The sequence below is a fragment of the Parasteatoda tepidariorum genome, chromosome 6 (assembly GCF_982258835.1).
Source record: "Parasteatoda tepidariorum strain Cologne lab strain chromosome 6, Ptep-v5.0, whole genome shotgun sequence".
Taxonomy (NCBI): Eukaryota; Metazoa; Arthropoda; class Arachnida; order Araneae; family Theridiidae; genus Parasteatoda; species Parasteatoda tepidariorum.
Genome location: NC_141760.1, coordinates 38,452,676 through 38,475,894, shown reverse-complemented (window position 1 = coordinate 38,475,894; position 23,219 = coordinate 38,452,676). Strand labels below are relative to the sequence as shown.

Here is a 23,219-nt window from a genome sequence, read left to right as displayed (position 1 = left end):
GCAAATACAGTTCTACTTAGAATATTTTACAGAGAAAAGTTAATTTTATATGTCAAAATACCGGTGCGACTATGGATATTCTTCTTAATTTTTACATAAAAAACTTGTTATGCCATGGTAGAAAACTACTATGATTGCGAATTTTATTCGTAGGTTTTTATGGAGAAAACTTGTTTTTTATTGCAAAAACGGTATTTACCACTGATTTTTTTCGTACCTTTGTTTTATGCCTTAAATTTTATGGATTTTCTTATGAGCCATTACTTTATTCACCAACAGTTTCATAACCCTGCTTGCTGAATTTTCAAATAAAATGTCCATGCAAAAGGCCATGTATCTGTGTATGAATATAAAATGCCTCACTTGAGAAAATTGCCACTTGCATGGCTCGCCTTACAAGAAATAGAATGTACTTAACAATTGTTAACGTTTCAACAGCCAACCAGGATCGAGATACCCTCACTACGTCACTTACAGGTATCCCATTAATAAATGTTGCAGATAAATGCCTTTAAATTAGGGATGATTGAATATTCAGGTAAGCAATATATTTATAACATTCATTACTTTTATGCAGATTCCCTAAAAATGCCTGACTTCATGTGAGTAAACTGGATCATACCACCAGGTTTATACCACCAAATTATACCACTAGATCACACCACGCCGCAAATGAACTCATGTTTGTCAAAATTTATCACAAACACACAGTTTTTTGCAGCTCTTATAACATCCCATGGCCGTCAAAAAGCCACATCCCTTGGTATCCTTATCAAATCTGAACAGTTTTGATTAAATTTTAATAGGTCCAACTATACTGATTGTACCTATATTAGTATATTTGGTACCGGCTGAAATTGCACCAATTACCATATCACAGTAGTACCGATTATCAAAACTAAGCGTCATTGGCGCCAATAGCAGCATGTCGATTTATTACGTCTTTCCCAAGCGAATTAGTGTTATTTCTCCATTATTTTTGCTTTAGAGTACGTAGATTTTTTTTTAATTTCAATTATTAACCATTACCTAATTTAATTAAGCATAACGTCTTTGACGATTTTTAGCTTTTCCTCAATGAATTAGAACTATTTCTCCATTAATGTTGCTTTTTAGATTTTAAAACATAGCTTATCTTTTAACTTCAATTCGTAACTATTACCAAAATTAATTAAACATCATTGATTTCAATATTTGTTTGGTGAAATGTCCATTTCTTCTATGCACCGTTTATCGATTATTTTTGCATTTTATTAAATAACTTATTTTTTCAATTAGTGCATATTATTGATATTATTAGTGTGGCGTCAATAGTGAGGCAATTTTAAACGATTCGTACAAGCGAATTAAAATATTTCTCCATTACTTTTTTTGTTTTTTGCACTTTATTTATTCTTTTAAATACCATTGACTTTGATTTATTAAGTTTTATTAAAATACCTTTTAAAGCATAATTATAAACAAAATTATGCTTTAGAACAATCAAAGCGTGTTTTTAGATAGTTTCAGAAACACTAAACTTTCTGGCGTAGTCTACGTATGCAATTACATTCATGTTCATCATTCAGTTGATCTAACGTAACAAATAAAAAAAATGAATTAAGTATTGAGGAATGCACAATAAACTTCTTTTAAATGAGAGCTATTAGAGAGATAACATCATTAATGTTATCTTTAAAATGTATTAAAATACGTAATCATATGCTGTTTCTTATCACTGGCTGATTTTAGACCAATTAAAGAATTTCCTTTTTGCAAAGTTTCCCTCAAACGTTCAAATTATTATTTTCGAGCGATCTTAGGATCGGGAACACGAACTCTGTTTAAACTTCAGAATGCTAGCATAAACGATTCTGGTGTTATAAGAGAGACTCGCAGACAGACACATCGATAAAATCTTCATTTTATTATTAAAGCCAACTTAATATGAGGGGTCTGCAATCTTTTCATGCAGTTCTAATAACTGAAGAAAAAAAAATTCTTTTTTTTTCAAGTTACAATATTAATTTCAATTTATAAATTTTTGTTTCGTATATTGACTTGTATATTCGACTATAAGAATCATACTCGACTATATTTTGTTCCGTATCGACTATATCGACTATATTTTGTTCCGTATATTGATTCCGTATATTCCGTATTTATAAGTTATTGTTCCGTATATTGATTAATATGGAACAATTACAAATAATCTCAGTATTTACTTACATATTGCAAGTGAAACAATTTGAAAAAAAAATACATATGTAAAACTCACTCACATGTAAGAAGCCTCTGAGAATGAATAAAGTATATTTACCTAGCACAAAAAAGAATAAATAGCAGTTAAATTTGAAAAAAAAATATTTCTGTAGAAAATATTTATGAACTCAAATATGCTTCTAAATATTTGAATGTATTACCGAAAGTACATGAATGCAAAATTATAATAAAACTAAACACATAACTTATCATTTTTGTCAATTTTGAAGATTAAGTGTTAAATAGCTCAATCTGTTCTATTTTGATTCTTAACTCATCCTTGAAAGATCCGTAAATAGTTGCTTCAAATGTTCGCTGTAATCCAAATCCTTTAACCCTTTTGCAATGTTAGGCGTGATAGTGGAAGTAATCCTAGTTGTAAGCTTCTTTACAGAATAAGGGGAACAGTAATACTTACAAATACGTGATCTGATTTTATATCCCTTTTTAGTTACATATAGTTAGTAGGGAAAAAAAGCTTAAATCATTTGAGATTATTTATTTTTTAAACTTCAAACTCAGCTGAAAGTGAGCAAAATATTACAATAAAATTTAAAGTACATGTTGAAAGATTTAAGCGTGAGTAAGATCGATATTTTTATCTAAGTTATTTTTTTAAAAACTCCTGAAACTTCAATACATAAAGTATTATCTGGATATCTCTGGCTAAATTATTAACTACGAAACGGTTATTGTTGTTGTTGTTTCTAATGCAACTTGTCACACGGGCAAGTCTGATTGGTGAAACCGAGCAAATTTAAGGCAGAGTGTGCGTTTCTTGTTTTTGAGTGGTGCCATCTATGGCCAAGAATTAGACTTCTGCCCCACCATACGCCACACCCGTTTATAGGGCGGGCGGATCCACTCATACATTCACTCATTCATCCACAGATCGTAATTTTGACCTGAATCAGAGAACGATCGATCTCCATTCCAGTACCCCCAGAGGTATTGATTTGTTATGGTAATATGGAGGACTTTTGCGACTCGACAGATTTAACGTGCATCAGACACTTTACTATACGGGGAGTCTACGGCCGGCGGGGTTTGAACCCACAAACTCTCTGACATGGTTTCAGCGCCCTACCAACCAGGCTATCCCGGTCCACGGAAAGGTTATAGCATCACTTCGTGGATGAAAGTTGAAATTAAAAAATATGACTGAGTTGTTGCATTCATTATAATTAGAGTTTTAATATTATAGTATTTATATTTGTTACCATTTCCAAAAGATTCTGGAAAAATGTGTTGCACTTTAAAAAAATTCCGGATCAAACAAAGGTATTAAATACTGGTACTTCAAATGCATCATATATAAAATCCATTTTTACCATAAAATATGTACATTACCGTGAATTTTACAATTATTACTTAATTAGAGTGATATTACGGTAATTATTTCTATAAAAATTACAGTATATCAGATTTTTTGTTCCGTAACATGTTTCAGTAAAAATGGATTTCACCGTAAAAAGTACCGACACAATGAGTGCCGGTACTTTTTACCGTACTTTGATCTGGAATCTTTTACTATGCGTATTTATTTAAAAACCACTGTTATTAGAAATAGCAGAGAAAAGATAATTTTTATTGCTGAGACTTTTCTTTGTCTATTTAAAATCTGTCGTATTCAGAGGAGCATTCATTTTTTTGTCTTAAATATAGAAAATAATTTTCTTTATAATACTGAGTAAAAAATTCCCAAATCAAATTTTGGTTAAAAGTACTGTCAACCTCACGCAGCATCTGAAAAATCCATTTATACCTTAAAATGTCATACTTCGACATTAATTTAATTACAATTCAACAACAAATATTATAGTAAAAATAACTGTATATCAGATTTTTCCGAAGTTTTGCAATAAAAATGGATTTTACTGTAAAATGACTGGTATCCCTACAGCTGGTATTTTTTACCGTAATTTTATAGGGAAGTTTTGACAGTGTAATAATGTTGATTTAGAGACTTAATGTTCTTTAGAGACTTTATTTAATTCATTCTCCATTTGGAAATTTTAGAAATATACAAGTAAATGTAAGCTAATAGTTGGAATGAATAACTTTTAAAACAGATTTTTGAAAAAGGTTTTCAGAATTTTCTCTAAAAAGGTCAACATTTCTACTTTCATTCTCGAAATGGCATTTCACTTTGATCCGCAGTATTCTTTGAACATTTTCAGCATTTCCTTTAAACTTTATCATAAATTTAAGCGAATGTATTCCATATTTAAAATTCATTTCCAGAATTTCCTCGAATATTACATTTTGAAGTACTAAATAGCTGTCAGCTTTTGAACTCTGAATCTTTCTGTCAACGCATTTTTTTTAATTTTTTTTTTTATTTTCAATTTAATTGTTTAATTTCATGAAATGTGAGAGAAATCGAAGATTTCTCTCAATTACATAGTATTAGATTAATAGTTTTTAAATAAATTATAACTAACTCTAAAGCAAACTTACTTAAAAAACTAAGAAATTTTTCACTAACTCTTGGAAGAAGAAATTAAATCTTATTATATTCAAATTTTTATAAAAACCTTTGTTTGAGAAGCTATCCCGTAATTGAATTTTATTTGGTTCTTTCATTCTTACAGGTAATCTATGCAATAAAAGTTAATAAATAAAGAATAAAACATTGTTCTTATTGGGATGTTGCTTATTACTTAAGAATTCTTGTGTGACAAGGTAATTTTATTTCCATTATAAATTACAATTTTATTAGGCTTTAAAGGTCATTGAAACTATATAAATGTTTTTCAGTAATCAACAGATTTTCAAATATTGCTCAGAAAAAATCTGGTAGAATTACCGTACTGTACGGTAAGGCATTTCTGGTAAGAAAAGACATAATTCTGGTAAGCACAACAAAAATATTCGGTATTTTGAACCATTCATTTGATAATTTTTTTGATTGATATGGTAATGGTTTACCGGAAGCTCTGATAAACACATTGCTGGCTATCACACATTTAGTAAAAATTACATGACCTGAAGTTAAATTTAAACGAATAAATTGTTTTCATTCCATGTTCAAAGATATCATGATAAAATTAGCAAATTTTTACTATATTTAGCAAATTTTGTCAGATATTGTACCATAATTTATGGTTATTTTGATTGAAATCATTACATAGAAGCTTAAGCGAAAATTACCAAGCGTTTCGATGTTCCCATTAAGCATGTAACATGGAAAATTTTGGACGTGTTCTGGTAATTTTAACAATACTTGCGTAGAACTTGCGTAGAACTTAAATTTAGTTGTTCGAGAGCCAAACCTAATCTATACTTATTAATGCGAACGATATTTCACGTTAAAAAATCTGGCACAAAAATGCACTTTCAATGAGTAAGCCTACTTTTTGATGGACAGATTAGATTTTTTGTACCTCAAAATCTAGAGAACATTTGCAATCTGTAAAATATAGTCTAATTATTTTAAGCTGCAAAAACTTTAGGACCCCTTAATATAGTTATAGTGGTTGTTGATAGGCTATGCCCCACTCGAGAAGTGTGTGTACCAAAAAAAATACTTAATTACTGTAAATTTTGATTACCATGAGTTTTATTTGAGCAACAACCTATGACACTGAATACAGTAAATCTTTGTTATGATGTAATGAACTTAAAAAACGAGGCTTGCTCAATCTATATTAAGTTCACCAAAAAAGACAATTAATAATAATAATACATAAGAAATGGAACAGTTTTAAAAGAAATCTATAATTTAAATAATTTTTTTCTTCTTCAAAAACCTGGAAAACTTTAGATTTTTCTTAAAGTTTTCTAAATAACCGAAAATAAATTTAGAAAGAATTGAATTGCAAAAAAATAGGTGGAAAAGAAGGGAGAATATTTGAATAAAAATCATTACTTCCGAATCTCCTAGGTAAGAGTAATTTAACGCACTTCCTATTTTATTTCACTTTATCCATTTGATGTATAATATCCATTTCGCCTGAAGTAAAACTAAATGACACGGAATTTAGATTCTTTTCCTTACCCAAAACTGCTTCACTAAGTCAGTTTTATCCATACCACATGATTCAGATATTTTTTCTTAAGAAATCTTTAACTCAAGCGCAAATGGGAATACTTTTTTTTACTTAAAATTGTGAACAGTGAACAAATTTAATGAAAAATGAAAAATATACACCCTAAAAAATTTTTCCAAGTACCGGATTTTTATTCTATAAGAGCGCGAAATCTGACAAAAATGCACTATTTCAGTAATAAATATTTTATATTATCTCCCGAAAAGCAATCTGACAATCAGGCGGAAAAACTAAATTCTAAGAAAAGCAAATTTAAATGTCCCGAAATTCCCTTTAATTCATAAAATAAAAAAATACTGCCTTTCATAAATAGTTATTTACTCCCCCTAAAAATTTTAAACTTAAAAAGTACATTTACTATTACTTTATGTTGGAAAAAAAATTTAAATCGCGTTTGACAGGAATACTTTTTGTATTCATAATTCCACCCCAATCAATACTTCTTCATTAGTATTGCAGTCATCTTCTAAATTATAATCGTCTTAGATTTTCTATTGTAAACGCGAGGATATGAATCGTTTCTTCTCGTCATGCCCACGTTACCATTAGGAACCGGTTTTGTCGGAACCGTTTTTTCCCACGTGCATTTGAACTTTCAGGAAGAACTGGTTGTCTTCGTCATTAATGTGTCAAAACTTAGTTAACAAATGCCAAAACAAATGCCACAGTTGGCGATATTGGCGTCATTCTGGTAAAAAATAGGGGTAAGCAGTTTTTCTCTACTGATATTCAAGTGTACTAACCATGGATAAACTAAGTTATAGATATGGTCGGAAGTATGAATAGGAATTCGGAACTATAAAAAAAATCGAAGTAAATTCTGAAAGTATAGATTTGACAATTTGTGAAGTGTATCTTTAACAGGAATTACGTAAACGAGATTTTTTATTTAGTAAAAGTTGCGAAATAAATTAAATAAAAAAAGAACAATCAGAAATTTTCTAACAGAATTTCAACTTAGATGGGGCAGAGATACATCTAACTAAAATATGCAAACTCATTAGTAAAATCTCACAATGAAATACAAAAACTTTTAACCCAGAATAAGCAATATTTTTTATGTTTAGGCTGGTTTGGATTTATAAACTTCAAAATAAGGATTAGGCAATCTGCAAAAGGAATCATTTATTTAAATAATGAATATCAATTACTCATACCTTAAATTGCAAAGTAAATAAAAACAAACACACTCTAAGTAACTATAAGGAACAAATTTTCACTTAAAGGAGCCAGAGAAAAGCCTACGTAAGTTCATTACTGATTTTCTTAGCTATTACTCGCATTGAAATGAAGATGTGTACTAACCCTGGGAAAAAAGCTATATGCTTTGTTTGATTAAAATATTCCTATAGAAAAATACTTAGGAAATGGAGGCAATAGCCCTCTAAGATTATTTTCGTTCAACCGTTATCTGTATATTTAGTTTAAATATAACAATCTGTTTAGTTCAAGTGTTATTTTGCAATACCGCCAAACTATAACTCTTGCCCTCAATATTTGCCCCACTGTGGATTGATCGCAAAGACGCGGTTCCCAGTAGAATACCGAAGTCAAGAATCACTGGCTACGGTCTGGGTGCGGGTAGGTGATCACTTTGATCAGCCTGGCGTAGGGATCTATGGTGCGCTGTATCGGTCCTCGTTAAAGTGTTCTACCTTAAGGTGCTCGACTTCGTGTGTAGGTCGTTTGGCTAACAAAACAGGGCAGCAGTCACCTCTGCAGATTATCAAAACTGCGACGGCAGGTCCTCGGATCATCCTCAGGGATGTTTCTCAGACCACCGCCAATAGCCCATTGTGCATCTCTAGTGCAACGTTAATAAAATACCTACTTACCTACCTACCTGGCCTCAATATTTAATCCAATTCATTATGAAATTTATTCAAATAACGTTCATTTCTTAAGTAGAATAACAACTGATTAAAAAAGGGCATGTTTTTTTTTAATTTTATATATACACCGAAGAGCAATTACATCATGACCCCCCTGATAATAGCCAGTAGGACCACCTTTAGCCCTCTAAACTGCTAGCACTCGCCGTGGCATTGATTCCACAAGGTGCTGATAGGTAGTTTGAGGTATCTGGCACCAAGCGCTCACCAACTGGTCCTGCAATTCCCTCACATTGCGAGGGGGTGGCGTGGTAGCATGAATTTGATTTTCCAAGTAGGACCACAAATGTTCTATTGGATTAAGGTCAGGCGAATTTGGGGGTCAAGACATGACTTTAAAGTCACTGGAATGTTCCTCAACAATTCGACCCTTATGACATGGTGCATTATCCTGTTGGTAAACACCATCCCCCGCAGGAAAAACTGTTGCCATGAATGGGTGAACCTGGTCTGCAACTATGAAGTAGCTTACAGACGTCTGGGCTTTTTCTATGAGGATTATGGGACCTAATGTGCCCCATGAAAACATTGTTCCTGGGCGAGAAAGCATGAAAACCTGGGCGAGCCCATTGTTATAGATGGAGAGTGGTCATAATGTAATAGCTCTTCGGTGTATAACTTTCCGCAACGCGTTCTTGAGCGACTATGAAATCCAAAATACGAAGAGTAAGTAAGAAATGTGCTGAATAATTTTCGATCATATTTTGATGTTCTTAGTTTGGCAGAGATTTCTCAATTGTAAGAAACTAATGTCAAGAATGAAATAAAATCATTGCCACCATGCTAAAAGATTTATGGAAAAAAGCTTCTTTGAAGTTAAAATAATTTATTTTTCTGTGGATTTTTATAAGATAAGCGTAAGTAAAGTAATTAAAAGGGCTTAAATCACAAGAAATTATCTTCTAACTATTATTTCTCTTTATCTCAGATGATGAACACTAATTCTAAAACTTGCGTCATTTAAAAAATAAATAAGAAAGAAACTTCTCTTAATTAGGACTCATTTTTTAAAAAAAATTATTCACTTAGAAATGGGGAATAGTAATTTAATATTATTTACGAACCTCTTTTTAAAAAATCTCTTAGCAAAAATGAGACTCAAATAACAAAGTGGCCATTTAAGCCCTTAATTGCTAATTACGCGGTGTTAACTTTATGAGAAGAATGAGAGAAACTATATTTAAGTTATAAATTCGAAATATCTGAATGCAAAAAAAAATATATATATATAATTAGATATTTAAACAAAACCTTAAAGTTTTCTTTCACTCCTTTAAAACGAATAAGAATATCTTCTCCACCATTAAAGTGGTTATGATATCTTTTTTCCGAAGTTATAACTTCAGTTTAAAGAAATAAAATAGTTTGTTGAATTTTACATTTGAACCTTTTTTTTTTGCAAATAATTTTCTTTTGAGAACTTAAATGTTACATGAATTACGCCATGTCATTTTTAAAATATATTTTTGGAAAAAAGATTCAGAAAATTATATTATTAATGTAAGACTCAAAATATTTTCATCTTCTTATGTATTTTAAAATTATTTTTACTGCTGATTACAAAATGGGAAAATTTTAAATAGATCGCAAAAACAAATCGTTATACACTTGGGTATAAAATAAAAATCTTCAATCGAATATTTAAATTTTCCAAATATTTTTTTAGCTGATTTGACATATATTTAAATTTATAACATTGGCAAAACAATTTCAATAAGGTTGATATTCATCACAAACATAATTGCAATTCTCATAAATTGTTATTAATGACGCATCTTATTTTAATTATTTTTTTTATGAAATAAAACCACAGCACAAAAATTACTTTTGTTTTGCCCTACTAAAAAATACAGCACTGAATTTTCCCTTAGTATAATACCGGAATTTTTTTACCTTTCCGGTGACTTTACATTTATAATAGATTTATCAAAATGAAGAAAAACACGTTAATAATTACGAAAATAAAAGTTTTCAATACATATTTTTATTCATCCGTACTATGTAAAATTTCCATCAAATTGTAATATTCTTGATGAATTGTCATCCAATATAGGATTTAATTTAATAGATTCAACCCTTAATAGTTTGAGAATCAACAGAAGAGATGGGCGTTTTACATGCTCTTCAAAATACTTTTTTAAGTTGCACCAAATCCACAAGTCTTGAATATGCGTGTTTTTTCTAACCTAATGTAGGAAACGGAAGATAAATAAAAAATAAATGTGAGCCATAAATTCCGAATGAAACTCATTTTTCATGAGCTGTAAGCTGGCAAAATACATAGATTTTATCTTTGAAATCGTTAGAAAAATCTGTATTAATCGCAATAATGTATAATGCTAAACGGATGAAAAAATTTTTTACTGTGCGATGCGACGATGAGGAATAAATCTGGATAACGTATACTATACAAAATGTTATGCTATTAAATGTTAGAATTTCATGTCAGAAAGGTTAATTATAATGATTTGAATGGTTTATCTTAAATATGCGAACAAGTTTAAGCCTACGATTAATTTATTTAAAAATATGGAACTACTTATTTTATCTGTATAAACATACCCTTTATCTATATCAGTAAAAATTCAATCATCAGAATATGGGAGGAAAACATAATATCGAAATACGAACGCAATTGGTTAGCCATAATAGAGGTCAAAGTTTTGGATTACTTAATAACAACTTTGTTTTTAACTTATCTTGTATCGGAAACTTTGAAAGGGAAACAACACATCTGTGTCCACAATAATGATTTTTTTATCGAAATATAAGGAAAAAGGAAAATTCAAATATGCTATTTTTCTTCAAACTGTTGTAACTCAGAAGCTATATAACCAATTTCATTCAAAGTTTGCACTTTGACTTTTAAAGTGCACTGCTTAAAATGATTTTAAGATGTATGTTATTTCCTATAAATTCAAACTTTTCAATATTTTTCGCACATCACTTCATAAAATAATAAGAAATTACTAATGATTTCGTTACATGGCAATGCCTTTAGATAAATAAGCCTTAAAAATATGATCCCAATCTTTTTAATTCGCTTAAAATTACACGTGATGTAACAGAATATGAAAAAAAAGCAAAATTTAGTTAACTATCAAATTTTCCAACGCTCTCTTGACTAAACTGTTAGAATCATATTTCTGGACTTACTTATTCTCTCACCCTGTATTTCTGTTGACAGAATTTCAAAATTGTATAAAAAAAATGGTATATTTATCCTGTGAAAATACATTTTTTGCATTGTTTTTCATAACTTAGCAATATTAATTAACAATAACAGTTGGCATTAATTATTTAGCATATTTAAGGTTAATATTTTGAGTCATTAATCTTTAAACTTTGTAACATTTGGTACAAGATAGTTCAGTATATTACAAATATAATTCACTAGTGTAATATTTATTCACTATAGTAATATAATTCATTATTTGTATATCTAGTAAAAAATATTTCAGTACTTTTCTATTCTTTTACGTTCTCAACCTAATCACCAACGCAAAATGTTCCGAAGTCCCATACTCTCCATTACATGCAATTGTTAAGCAATAAACTTCTTGAATCTAGATTTTCAGAGACTCAAAAAATTAGATTATCGAAAAGTAGCATGAAATTATAGTTTTCTAAAGAAATCCAATACTTCCTTTTTTTAAGACTGTCTACTCGAATTGCTTTGTTACATTTAAATAAAAGAAGTGACATTAAAAGAATCTAAGAAACGAAAAAGGAACTTTATTGGTTATACTAAAATTAGAATCTGGTTCCAAATTTTTTATAGGAATAATGAACTTTAGATGTAAAAAGTTGAGATCAAAATCAATATTGTTAGACTCTTGCAATCTCAAAATCACATATTTTACTTCTGTGTTTCCTTTTTCGTGTCAATGTTAATCAAGTGTGTTCAGCTTCTCATTATTTTTAAATCAAAGATATCTAAATCCTTTCTATGAAAATATTTTTTTTTATTGATTTACTCATTTGGCAAGCCAAAAGAAGATAATTTTTCGATAGTTTTTGATCATCGGCATGTTGACTTTAAGAAATTTACTTTTAAGTATGTTTGAACAAATGTGAAAATTGGATGTCTTTTGAAATATTTTTCTTTTAACATTTCCGTTTTATTTTTAAAAAAGTAAAAGATTTGAAACTTGATTAAAGCTTACATTTATAGGCAAATTAGGGATTATATTATTGATAGTATCCAATTTCAATTAAGTATCGGGAGTTCAGCTTTAGAAATAAATGCTAGATAAAATTCTTATCCAATTCTTCTAACCTCCAAAATTTAATAAGAAAAATAAGATGAACAAACCATATCGACTATAAGACCCCAGTCTCACTACTGATATATTTTTTACATATTTTGAAAGCATTTATTTTATTACTAATATTTTTTTTAACATATTTTTTTCAAATATGTTTTTTTTACAAAAAAATAGATAAAAAAATTTGATTTTGTTTATCAACATAATCTCCTTTATGAGCGATTTATTCATTCCAATATTTTGATGTCATTCTTTTAGAACAAATTCTCGAGATCTGCAAGTAAACTTTTTATCTCCAATATGACCTCGTAATTTGTATATTTTTCCCTAGATAGAAAAAAAAACCATTTTTGTTTGTCACAGTCCAAAAGGCCATATCTGGATATACAGTGGGTTGGTTAGTAATTAAAAGACTAATTCGTGCAGTTTCGCCGTCGTAACCTTCGACCCAGAGCAAACTGCATACTGTTGTTTTTGTTTTACTGAGAGTAAAAGCGTAAACTATTAGGAAAAATAAATATTTTTTATGTATTTTTCACTATCTTCTAAGCACTGCTTTTGTAACATCTCCAAGGTGATTCATATTAGCAACTTTTTTTTTTTGGTCACTTGAAACAATTTAGTGGATTTTCTTAAAACTAAAGTAAGTACTAAGTAAAGTACTAAGATCTAATAACCATTTTTGAGCTTCACAGTTGTTCAACAGAACTGCGGGCACATGGAGCCACATTGTTAAAATTGTTGTGTAATGTCTCTTCAAATTTGACTGTGAACTACTCAAAAAATTGGGTAAAAGGAACACTTAATTTTCAATTAATCACAAATTGAGCTTTTATATAAAATTTAAAGAGTGTAGTTAGTATCTAAATACCCAGAGAGGGAAAAGATTTAACTTAGTGGAAAAAAGATTCACTCAATAAATGAACTATTTTTTTCTTCTTCTTTTTTGGCTTCTAAAAGCACAAACATCAACACCCAAAGATTTTGTGAACAGTTTGCATCCAGTAAGATTTAGAGAGAGCTATCGCTGCCGCTACACAATGTCTACTGAAACAAAAGTTTGCCGTTAAATATGCATGCAGCTCTTTAGTTGTGTAGTAAGGCTAATTACATTTTAGTTTTTAATTATAGATGAACAGTTTTAAATTATTTTATAATACTTACCGTCTATCTGTTTCGGTATTGTTGAGCCTAATTTAAATTCATATTCTCTGTACTACGCGTATGTTTGGTTTACAAACTAATATTATTTTTAAAAAAAACATTGTATATATATATCCTAAACAGACGATTCTTGCTTCATACTGTATCACAAAAGTCACTTTACTGATTCTTATGTACTTTACTGATTCTCTGCTTACTGCACTGAAATTTTTAATGTATTACTGTTTTTATAGATTTTAGTGTTACTAATTAAAGTATGGTGGAAGCTACTTTTTTTTCTTTAATATGGACTGGGGAAATATCATATTTCGGAGGAAAAAAATTATTGACATTTTTAATAGTTAATGATATTTTTAATAAGTTTGACGTGAAACTAGATTTCAGAGATTCTCTGTTATTAAAAAAAAGTTAAAAATTCACAAAGCGCCCGCGCTATTCCTTCTTTAAAGTATACTGTGGAAATAACATGCTTTGGTAAAAAATAAATCTCATTTGAAGACATTTATTGAGCACTTTTGGACAAATATGGGAATTTTTTGATTTTTTTTTCTTTTAATGGTGGGCACTTGGATCTATTGTCCATTGGCCACAGAAAGTGCCAGAACTGCTAACTCTCTTTTCGTTACCCAGTGGGCACCTGTGGCGAAGCCACGGCGGTGGAGCAGCGTCGCCCACGTCACACTACCACAACCCGCTTATAGGGCGGAAAGGAGAATGGACATCGAACACAGATAGAGAGAAAGAAACATCCATGCCTTGCCCAGGATTCGAACCCAGAACACATTGTCGCACACATTTTAGCATGAAACCAGTTTTGAAAATTGCACTCTTTTAAAATAAATTTAAAAAAATTCGCAAAGTGTCCGCTCTATTGCTTCTTTAATATGGACTGTGGTCAAATCATGTTTTTATAAAATAAAATCTCTTTTAAAAGTATTCTTTGAGCACTTTTTGACAAATATAGGCATTTTCAGAAAAATTTTACGCATATGTTTAGGCATGAAACCAGTTTCAAGAGTTTCGCTTTTACAAAAAAATTTGAAAAAATACTTAAAATGTTCCCTCTATTGCTTCTTTAATATGGACTGTGGAAATATCATGTTTTGATAAAAAAAAATCTCATTTAAAGACATTTTTTGAGCACTTGTGGAGAAATATGGGAATTTTCAGAAAATTTTACTCACATATTTTGAACTGAAATCAATTTCAAAAGTTTCGTTTCCTTCAAAATTTTTTTTTGAAAAATCACAAACTGTCCCCTCTGTTGTTTGTTTAATATGGGCAGGGCAAATATCATATTTTGGTAAAAAAAATCTCATTCAAAGACAGTCTTTGAGTACTTTTGGACAAATATGGGTGTTTTCAGAAAATTTAACTCACATATTTTAAACTGAAAAGAGTTTTAAGAGATTCGCTATGCTAAAAAAATTCAAAAAAATTCACAAACTGTCCGCTATATCGCTTTTTTAATATGGACTGGGGAAATATCTTATTTTGGTTTAAAAAAATATAATTTAAAGACATTCTGTCAGCAATTTTGGACAAATATGGGTATTTTCAGAAATTTTGACTCACATATTTTTAACTGAAACCAATTTAAAGAGATTCGTTCTTTTCAAAAAATTTAAAAAAATTCATCAAATGTCCCCTTTATTGCTGTGGAAATATGTTTTGGTGAAACGAATCTCATTTAAAGACATTATTTGAGCACTTTGGAGAAATATGGGCATTTTTAGAAGTTTGACGTACATATTTTTATATGAAACCCGTTTTAAGAGATTCGCTCTTATAAGAAAATGTTAAAAAAATCCCAAATTGTCCTCTCTATTGCTTCTTTAATGTATACTGTGGAAATATCATGTTTTGGTAAAGACAAATCTCATTTAATGACATTATTTGAGCACTTTTGGACAAATATGGGTATTTTCAAAAAATTTGACACACATATTTTAAACTGTAACTAGTTTTAAGAGATTCACTCTTTTTAAAAAATTTTAAAAAAAATCGCAAATTGTCAGCTCTGTTGTTCCTTTAATATGAACTGGGAAAATATAATATTTTGGTAAAAAAATCTTATTTAAAGACATTCTTGGAGAATTTTGGACAAATTACGTTCGGACAATTTAGCATATTGTTTTCAGAGATTCGCTCATTTCAAAATTTTTTTAAAAATTCACAAAAAACCCCGCTCTATTGCTCTTTTAATATTGACTTTAGAAATATGTTTTGTTGAAACAAATTTCATTTCAAGACATTCTTTAAGCTCTTTGAACAAATATGGGCATTTTCAGAAAATTTGAGGTGCATATTTTTATATTAAACCAAGTTTCAAGATATTCGCTCTTGTAAGAAAATTTTAAAAAAAATCGCAAAGTGCCCACTCTATTGCTTCCTTAATGTATACTGTGGAAATATTGTGTTTCGGTAAAAGCAAATCTCATTTAAAGACATTCTTTGATCACTTTTGGACAAATTTGTGTATTTTTAGAAAATTTGTCTCACATATTTTAACATTAAATCATTTTTAAGATCTTCGATCTTTTCAAAAAGTTAAAAAAATAAAAATTCCCAATTTGTTCGCTCTATTGCTTCTTTAATATGGGCTGTTTAAATATAGTTTTTCGGTAAATACAAATCTAATTTAATATGTTACTTTGCAAGATTGTTTCCTTGCAAATAAGAGATCTATTATGAACAGTTTGATTTACAACTTATCAAAGCAGCGCCGTGGTGACTCAGGGGATAGAGTGCACGTTTTCTGATGAAGTGAACTGGGTTCGAATCTAAGATAAAATTTATGAAAGCAAATAACATTTAGTATTTATTCACTATATAAAAATTTCTTCTCTATAAACAAATCGTAGTTTTGCCATAAGAAGTTGTATAATAAAGCAATATAGTAAAATGTGTTGTTTTAGCATATTGCTTTATAATATAATTAAGGAACTTCTAAAGGAACTTCTAAAAAACTTCTAGTTTACTTTCTAAATTTAAATGAAAAAACATAATAATAACATAGAGCAATATTAAACAGTAAAAATAAACAAATATCATTTATAAATGTTATTTAACGAAGGTTGAAAAAATAATTCTCAGTTGAATACCGATGTGACTTTTTATGTGAATATTAACAAATGCTGATTGCTACTTCTTTGCATATTGATGGTTTTACTATGTGATTATGAGTTTCGGTTGACTATATTATATGCAGATCCATTATGATATAAAAAAATATGTTATACATAAATTGCTTCCCGAATTTTGTTATAAATATCTATATTGAAAAAGAAATAAAAATCTTACGTATATTTCTTCACCCGATTCTTAAAACCAATGAGGAACATTTTGGAAAGTTATTACTGAAATAAGTAAAAAACATTTATACTTTATAATAATTAAAAACGCAAAATATTTGATGAACACAGAAACATATTAGATTATTCTTACTAAAAACTATTATTACTATACTCTCACAAACAATTATTATTAAAACATATATAAAAATATTTTATATAAAAAAAAGATTATTCAAAAAGTCATAAAACTATTTTAATAATCGGTAAGTATGTTAATTTTTTTGGAAAAACTTTTTACTTGTACAGTAAACATAAAAAAAATTATTGAAACAGTTTATTAAAAAAAATTCCCCATAATACTACATGTTCCGTAAAAATATCTGAACTTCAGAAACTTATTTAAAAAATCTTTCTTGTTCTTAAAATAATTCAATATGTCTTAAACTGATTTTCTAAGCATAAACTTTTGGAATTGACATCATTTTTCTCTTTTTTACTACTTCTTTATAATCCTTTTCTTCAAAAGAATTATTTTTATTGCTTTGATTTTCACGAACAAAAGATATCAAGAGAATTGTGTTATATTTAATTAAGATAGAAATTTTTAAGTAGAATGAATTTATAAAAATAGCATTTTTTTATAATCAATATGAAACAACATCTTCAATAATTTACTGAATTTGATAAACTGAAGTGGTTTATACAAAGCCTCCAATAGAAATTAAAATAAGGAAAAAACTCTATTTTGAAAAGAAAACAAATTTCCTTTGAATAATCATTTTTGACTAACATTAATAGAAAAACGGAAGAAGAATCAAATTTTTTTCAGGAAAAAACTGCATAGATAATAAAAAGAAAAAGAAAAGTAATAAAAAATAAATTTACATAAACTTAGTAAAATCAGTAATAATAGATTTTATTTACATAAATGTTTTTTTGCTACCCTTAGGGATTAAAATATTTATTATTTAAAAATTTAAAGTAAAATGCTTAGATTATCTTTTATTATTATCAAAGAAAAAATGTAATTTTCCAAAAACTTGCGTATTTTAAAATCAGATTATATTTTATTTCGCTGCAAAGCATGACAATAAAACAGATTTATTTAGACCAGTTTTGCATTCAGAGAAAAAAGCTAAAATGGAAAGCATCAACAGATTTTTGTCACAAAGTAATAGATTCTCCTATAAAATATAAAAAAAGCAAGACATAAATATTTGTTATTACGGAAATTTATAAAAAGTTTCGGACAACATGATTAAAAACCACATCCAGAAACATATAATTCAAATCACATTTCAATACGAAAATTTTTATTTATTACTGTACAAAAGGATATAAATCAAAACCATGATAACCAGTAAGAGAAATTCAAACATAAAGTATACTTTAAATTTTATGGATCAGTTATGTATAAGATTGTAGTAAAAATGCAATTTAATCATCTATAAATATCCTTTTCAAGTATTTTGTTCTCTGAAATAATTATTATCTAATGCTTCCTGTAAAAAAAAATTATACATAATAGTTTTAAAATGACATTGTTCTTTTATCTGATTTTAGAATCAAGAAAATAGATTATTTTATGGTCTTCTAGCATAGCTTAGCAGAACATTAGCGTCATTGAAATCTCTGATGTCTAAACAGTAAATATCGATTGCTGTTTTTAAATTTCTATAAAGTTTTATTGTTTCTGTTTAAAGCTATGAATGTGACGAAATCAATCATTTTTGCATTGAAACAAGAACAAATATATCAGGATACAAGAAGAAAACTCTTTTGAAGGTGATTTTAATTCAATTTGTTTAGATATATGTTGTAAAAAATGTATTAGGAAATATTTAGAGAATTCCCAAATTTTTATAGTTTTCGCTCCACAATGTTTCCACATGGTGAAATTTTAGTATTATTTTATATCTATCGTATTGACCATTTTTGATTGATTCATACTTTTAAAAATATTTACATCTACTTCTATTTTATGTGAGGTGTTGCTTATTTTTCTATCAAAACTTCTATATTTTGTTTCACATCAAAAGGTTTGTAATCCTATCATATTACAGTCACTGAACTTTTTAAAAACGTAAAATCTATACTAACTGAACAACCTTTAAACAAGCATTTTTTGCATATATATATATATATATATATATATATATATATATATATATATATATATATATATATATATATATATATATATATATATATATATATATATATATGTGTGTGTGTGTGTGTGTGTGTGTGTGTGTGTGTGTGTATGTGTGTAACAGTTAAATTAAAAAAAATTGAATTGGTGCGAACAAAGTAAAGTTATTTATGTATAATTATTAAAATGGCTGGGCTGCATAATTGGATGTATCTCTGGATATAGTCATGATTAAAAATAGGTAAATGATTGAAATGTCATGATAAAACAAATTAAGGCCGAAATATATAAAAGGGTGATTAAATTAAATTAAGGGGAATGTGATCGTTAATGAAAGTGGTAGTACAATGCTATCGTGGTATAACAATAACCCAATAGGTTCAAAGGGCACAGAGTGTGAGGTTTGAACAAAATGGGTGAAATTGGTATCACCAAATTTGGAAAAAGGGCGAAACTAAAATAAGTTGGATATTAAAGATAAAAACGATAAAGTCATGCTATATCCAGATACAATTTAACATTTAAGATAAATGGAATAAGCTGATGTTTCCAATGTAAAAAAGGAAGGCATGCCCAAAACAGAATTACAAAATCACCCACCACATACAGTAGAATTTGACGAGAACAGCAAATGAAGAGATGAACACATAAATTTTAACGACCGTGAGCATTTATTTCAAAACAACTCACATTATATTTAGTGGAAAATAGGATAGCACAATTAACATTAGGAATGCCATTTATTAGAAATGGATGACAAGAGAATAAAGAAATAGGAGGTGTCATGCATAAGATTAAAATAAATAAAACGAGAAATTTAACTATAGAAAAGATATTCATAGCTAGAAAGCTTAAATTCGAGAGGGTCTTTAATATAAAAAAAAAACTACGGGTAAAAATTAAGCTATTAAAATTACAGAAATTAATTTCACAGATTTAATTTAAATTATAGGCTGGCTGAGAAAAAGATGTAAAACATAAACTCCCTTGATACGGACCGAAGTCTGCATCTCGGAGAAAAAATGTAACTTGCCCGAAGGCTCGAGAGAGAGAATGCATTCAAAGTGACTTAAAAAATTCTTTACCTGGTATAGGACCAGAAAAATTATGGCCAATTAAATTTAAAGAGGCGGAGAGTTTGAAGTTTAAAGGAAAGAGATTGGTTAGTTAGCCCCCCTAAAATTAAAAGAAGAAAAAGAAAGGCGGGAATAGAGGGGTTGGTTGACTTTCCCCACAGGAAGTGCGATGACCGCAATGACCATGAGAAAGGTCAACAAGAAAGTTAAGAAAACATTGCTAAATTGAAAAGAGGAATAACGTTTAAAGAAAAATTAAAGCATTAAGTAAAATTAGGTATTATATTGTCACATAACACTAAGTGTAAATGTGACGTGACAACACGCAATTCAAATTGAAAAAAAAAACAGTTTGAGCATTAACAGAAATTACCGATTATCAATACCAAATAATTATTTATTATTTATTTAATGGCTACCTGAACGTCAGTTCTTCGCACAAAACAGTAATGTACAGGAAAAATAGGGAACCAGCTAATAAAACAGCAAGGCTCTTAACTTTAAATATAAATAAATAAATAAAAACTTCAATGCGACGTGCATCAGGCAAGCTTAAAAATATGACAGTGACTCTAAGCTTAATATAAATATTTATTAGAGCTAAATATCTGATTATGAGAAATAACTTCTAAATGTGCCCTGGGTAAGGGCAATTAGCTCTAAAAATATCAGTGTAGGGAACACCGGGCAAATACATCGTTCGTGCTTTTATTAATGTGATTTTTTTATCCTATTTACCAAGGCACATGAATTATCATTTATTACAGCCAGATTAGCCAACGTAGTAACCCGACAGAGTTCAAAATGGCTCGCACTGCTGGTTTAGTACCATTGTCCGGTATTGCCTCCACTGGCAGTTTTCTTAATCAATCTTGAAATCTGTTACAAAATCCCGGCGGCGGAAAATAATTAAAAAGGAAACTGCTTTCACAATATGTAATCGAAACGAAATTTAGTCAGTCTCGGAAAAATAAAGGCATGCATTTCTTGTTTTCCCTATTTTATAAATAAATACCACTACAAATCGCATAATTTGTTTCCATATGTATACATTCTTGTTTTAGATTATTTCCTATCAAGTTCTTACTCTTGCAATTAATGGTAGAGATGGAAAATAATATATCAAACACATTTCTAATGTATCAAATACATTTGACAAAATTACTAGCTTTTAACTAAACATAAATAAATTTAATTTAAAACTTAAAGTTTTTTGCTCTACTGAAAAAAAAGAAAGATGTTCTTTTTTTTTCTTTTGAGGAATAATTTCCTGTTAAAATGGTATGTCGCTAATTTGTAACGTATCAGCAAAAGATGCAGAAAATGTTTATTAAAAAAAGACATGTAAAAATGAAATTATGTCGAAATCCATTCATAAAATGTTATTTTATAAATCATGGTGCTCACGAAGTCACAAAAAATGAGTTAAAAAAATTTGATTTATAGTTATTCTATTTTCAAAAAGGATAAACCTGAATACATTTGGTAAATTAGCTTTTTATGTTTCGAAAGAAAAGTTGAATTTGCTATTTCGTTTTCGTTGCGCTTTACAATTTTTTGTTAGTTTTTGCCTCTGTTTGAGAAACATTTATTTTTTTTAAATTTTTCCTTCACATAATGTTTGTTCTGGTTAGCCGATTTTTAACATCAAGTAAACGTATCACAAAAATAATTCTTTTCTGTTTTCTATTTTGGTATCGCATAATTTTTTGGTATTTTCGAGATTCAATTTACTTTCATTTGTTGACTTTTTAAAAATAGTTATACGCTTTATTGTCATTTCAAAAATATATAATAATTTTCTGAAAAAAAGGAAAGAAAATAAGAACATGACAAAGCTTTCACATCATTACATTATTTTTTATACGCTATTCTAAGTTTTTTTGTAATTTATATGCTAATGTTATTTTATATCTAATGCGTTTGGATTTCTGAATGTTTGGAAAAAAAGTTTAATTTGAATGCAATATAATGGAAGCGAAGCGAAAAAAATAAAATATTTAACCATTAAGCAGTCCGAAATCCCGAAACAAGCAGTTCTAATTTGTGAATTTTTTCTAGAACTTATGATTTAATTTATTTTAAGAGTAAAATTACTCTAATAGTTTCTGAAATCTAACTTTCGACATAATTACAAATCTTGGAAACAAGTATGACGATGTTATATATTTAATTAAACGTAATTTATTTTTACAGTATAAATTTTTTTTTGTATATTACTTGATTCTAATTACAATACCAGTCATTAAATTTTGTAATATACCTGATGACGCTGCTTTTATTTAAAAGTTAGCACGTTTTTTGGAGGTGAGCTGTTTTAAAATATGAAATTTTTAGGTAAAAAAAAAAACAATCTGAAACTATTAGTGTTATGCTGAGATATTGTTAATTTAAGACAGTGTTTTGAAGGTTCTATAGTCATATGAAATGATGCTTATTTACGAATAATATACTCGTTTCAAAAAAGCTCTGAGTAGGTAACAGTTGCTCATTACTGTTGAGTTTTAAGTTTAGCTTGTTTTTAGACATCGCCTTTCTTTATTCTCAAAGTGGAGCAAAACGTCAATATGGAGAGAAGCCACAATTTTAGTAACTTTTTTTGTGTTCTAATCTTTGAATATTAAAGTTTAAATATACGTGATTTTGATCTATAAATACATTAAAACTTTAAAAAAAGTGCTGTATTATCAGAGATTATAAGAATCTACAGAAAAAAAGGAATAAGAATGTACTGATTTTGATAATTCTCATATAGCTGAAAAAATACGACCAAATTGGTGATTTTTAAAATAAAAAAAATAAGGATTTTTGAATATTTTAGTTATTTATCCATTCAAAAGCCTAAATAGCTCTGTATGGGTAAGATAATATACATAGTTTGAAATTATAGCTTGGCTTCAAGTGTGAGTCACTTTACCTATGACTTTTTTTTATTTCCCTTGGCGAGCTTCGAAAAACCATGTTAAATTTTAACTAGAGAAAATTCTAGATTTCAAGACTGAGTGAGTTGTATTAACTTTTGGCGGTTTTTTTAATTTTTTTATTCTTATCATCCATGTATGTCATTGTCTGCTAATC

The 23,219-nt window shown here is 28.6% G+C and overlaps 1 long non-coding RNA gene across 3 annotated transcripts in view; it reads right to left on the bottom strand.

Annotated features, from left to right (window-relative positions):
- The window catches only part of LOC122269938 (uncharacterized), a 181,914-nt gene that overhangs the window by 47,379 nt on the left and 111,316 nt on the right, over positions 1-23,219 (bottom strand). Inside the window, exon 4 of one of the 3 annotated variants that reach the window (XR_011636430.2) lies at positions 16,921-16,976. The exons of 1 other annotated variant lie outside the window; for it this stretch is intronic. This is a non-coding gene — a long non-coding RNA (uncharacterized LOC122269938). Of the gene's footprint in view, positions 1-9,697; positions 13,501-16,920; positions 16,977-23,219 lie in introns of those variants that run through there. One more of the 3 variants, XR_006225499.3, reaches the window with a different exon arrangement.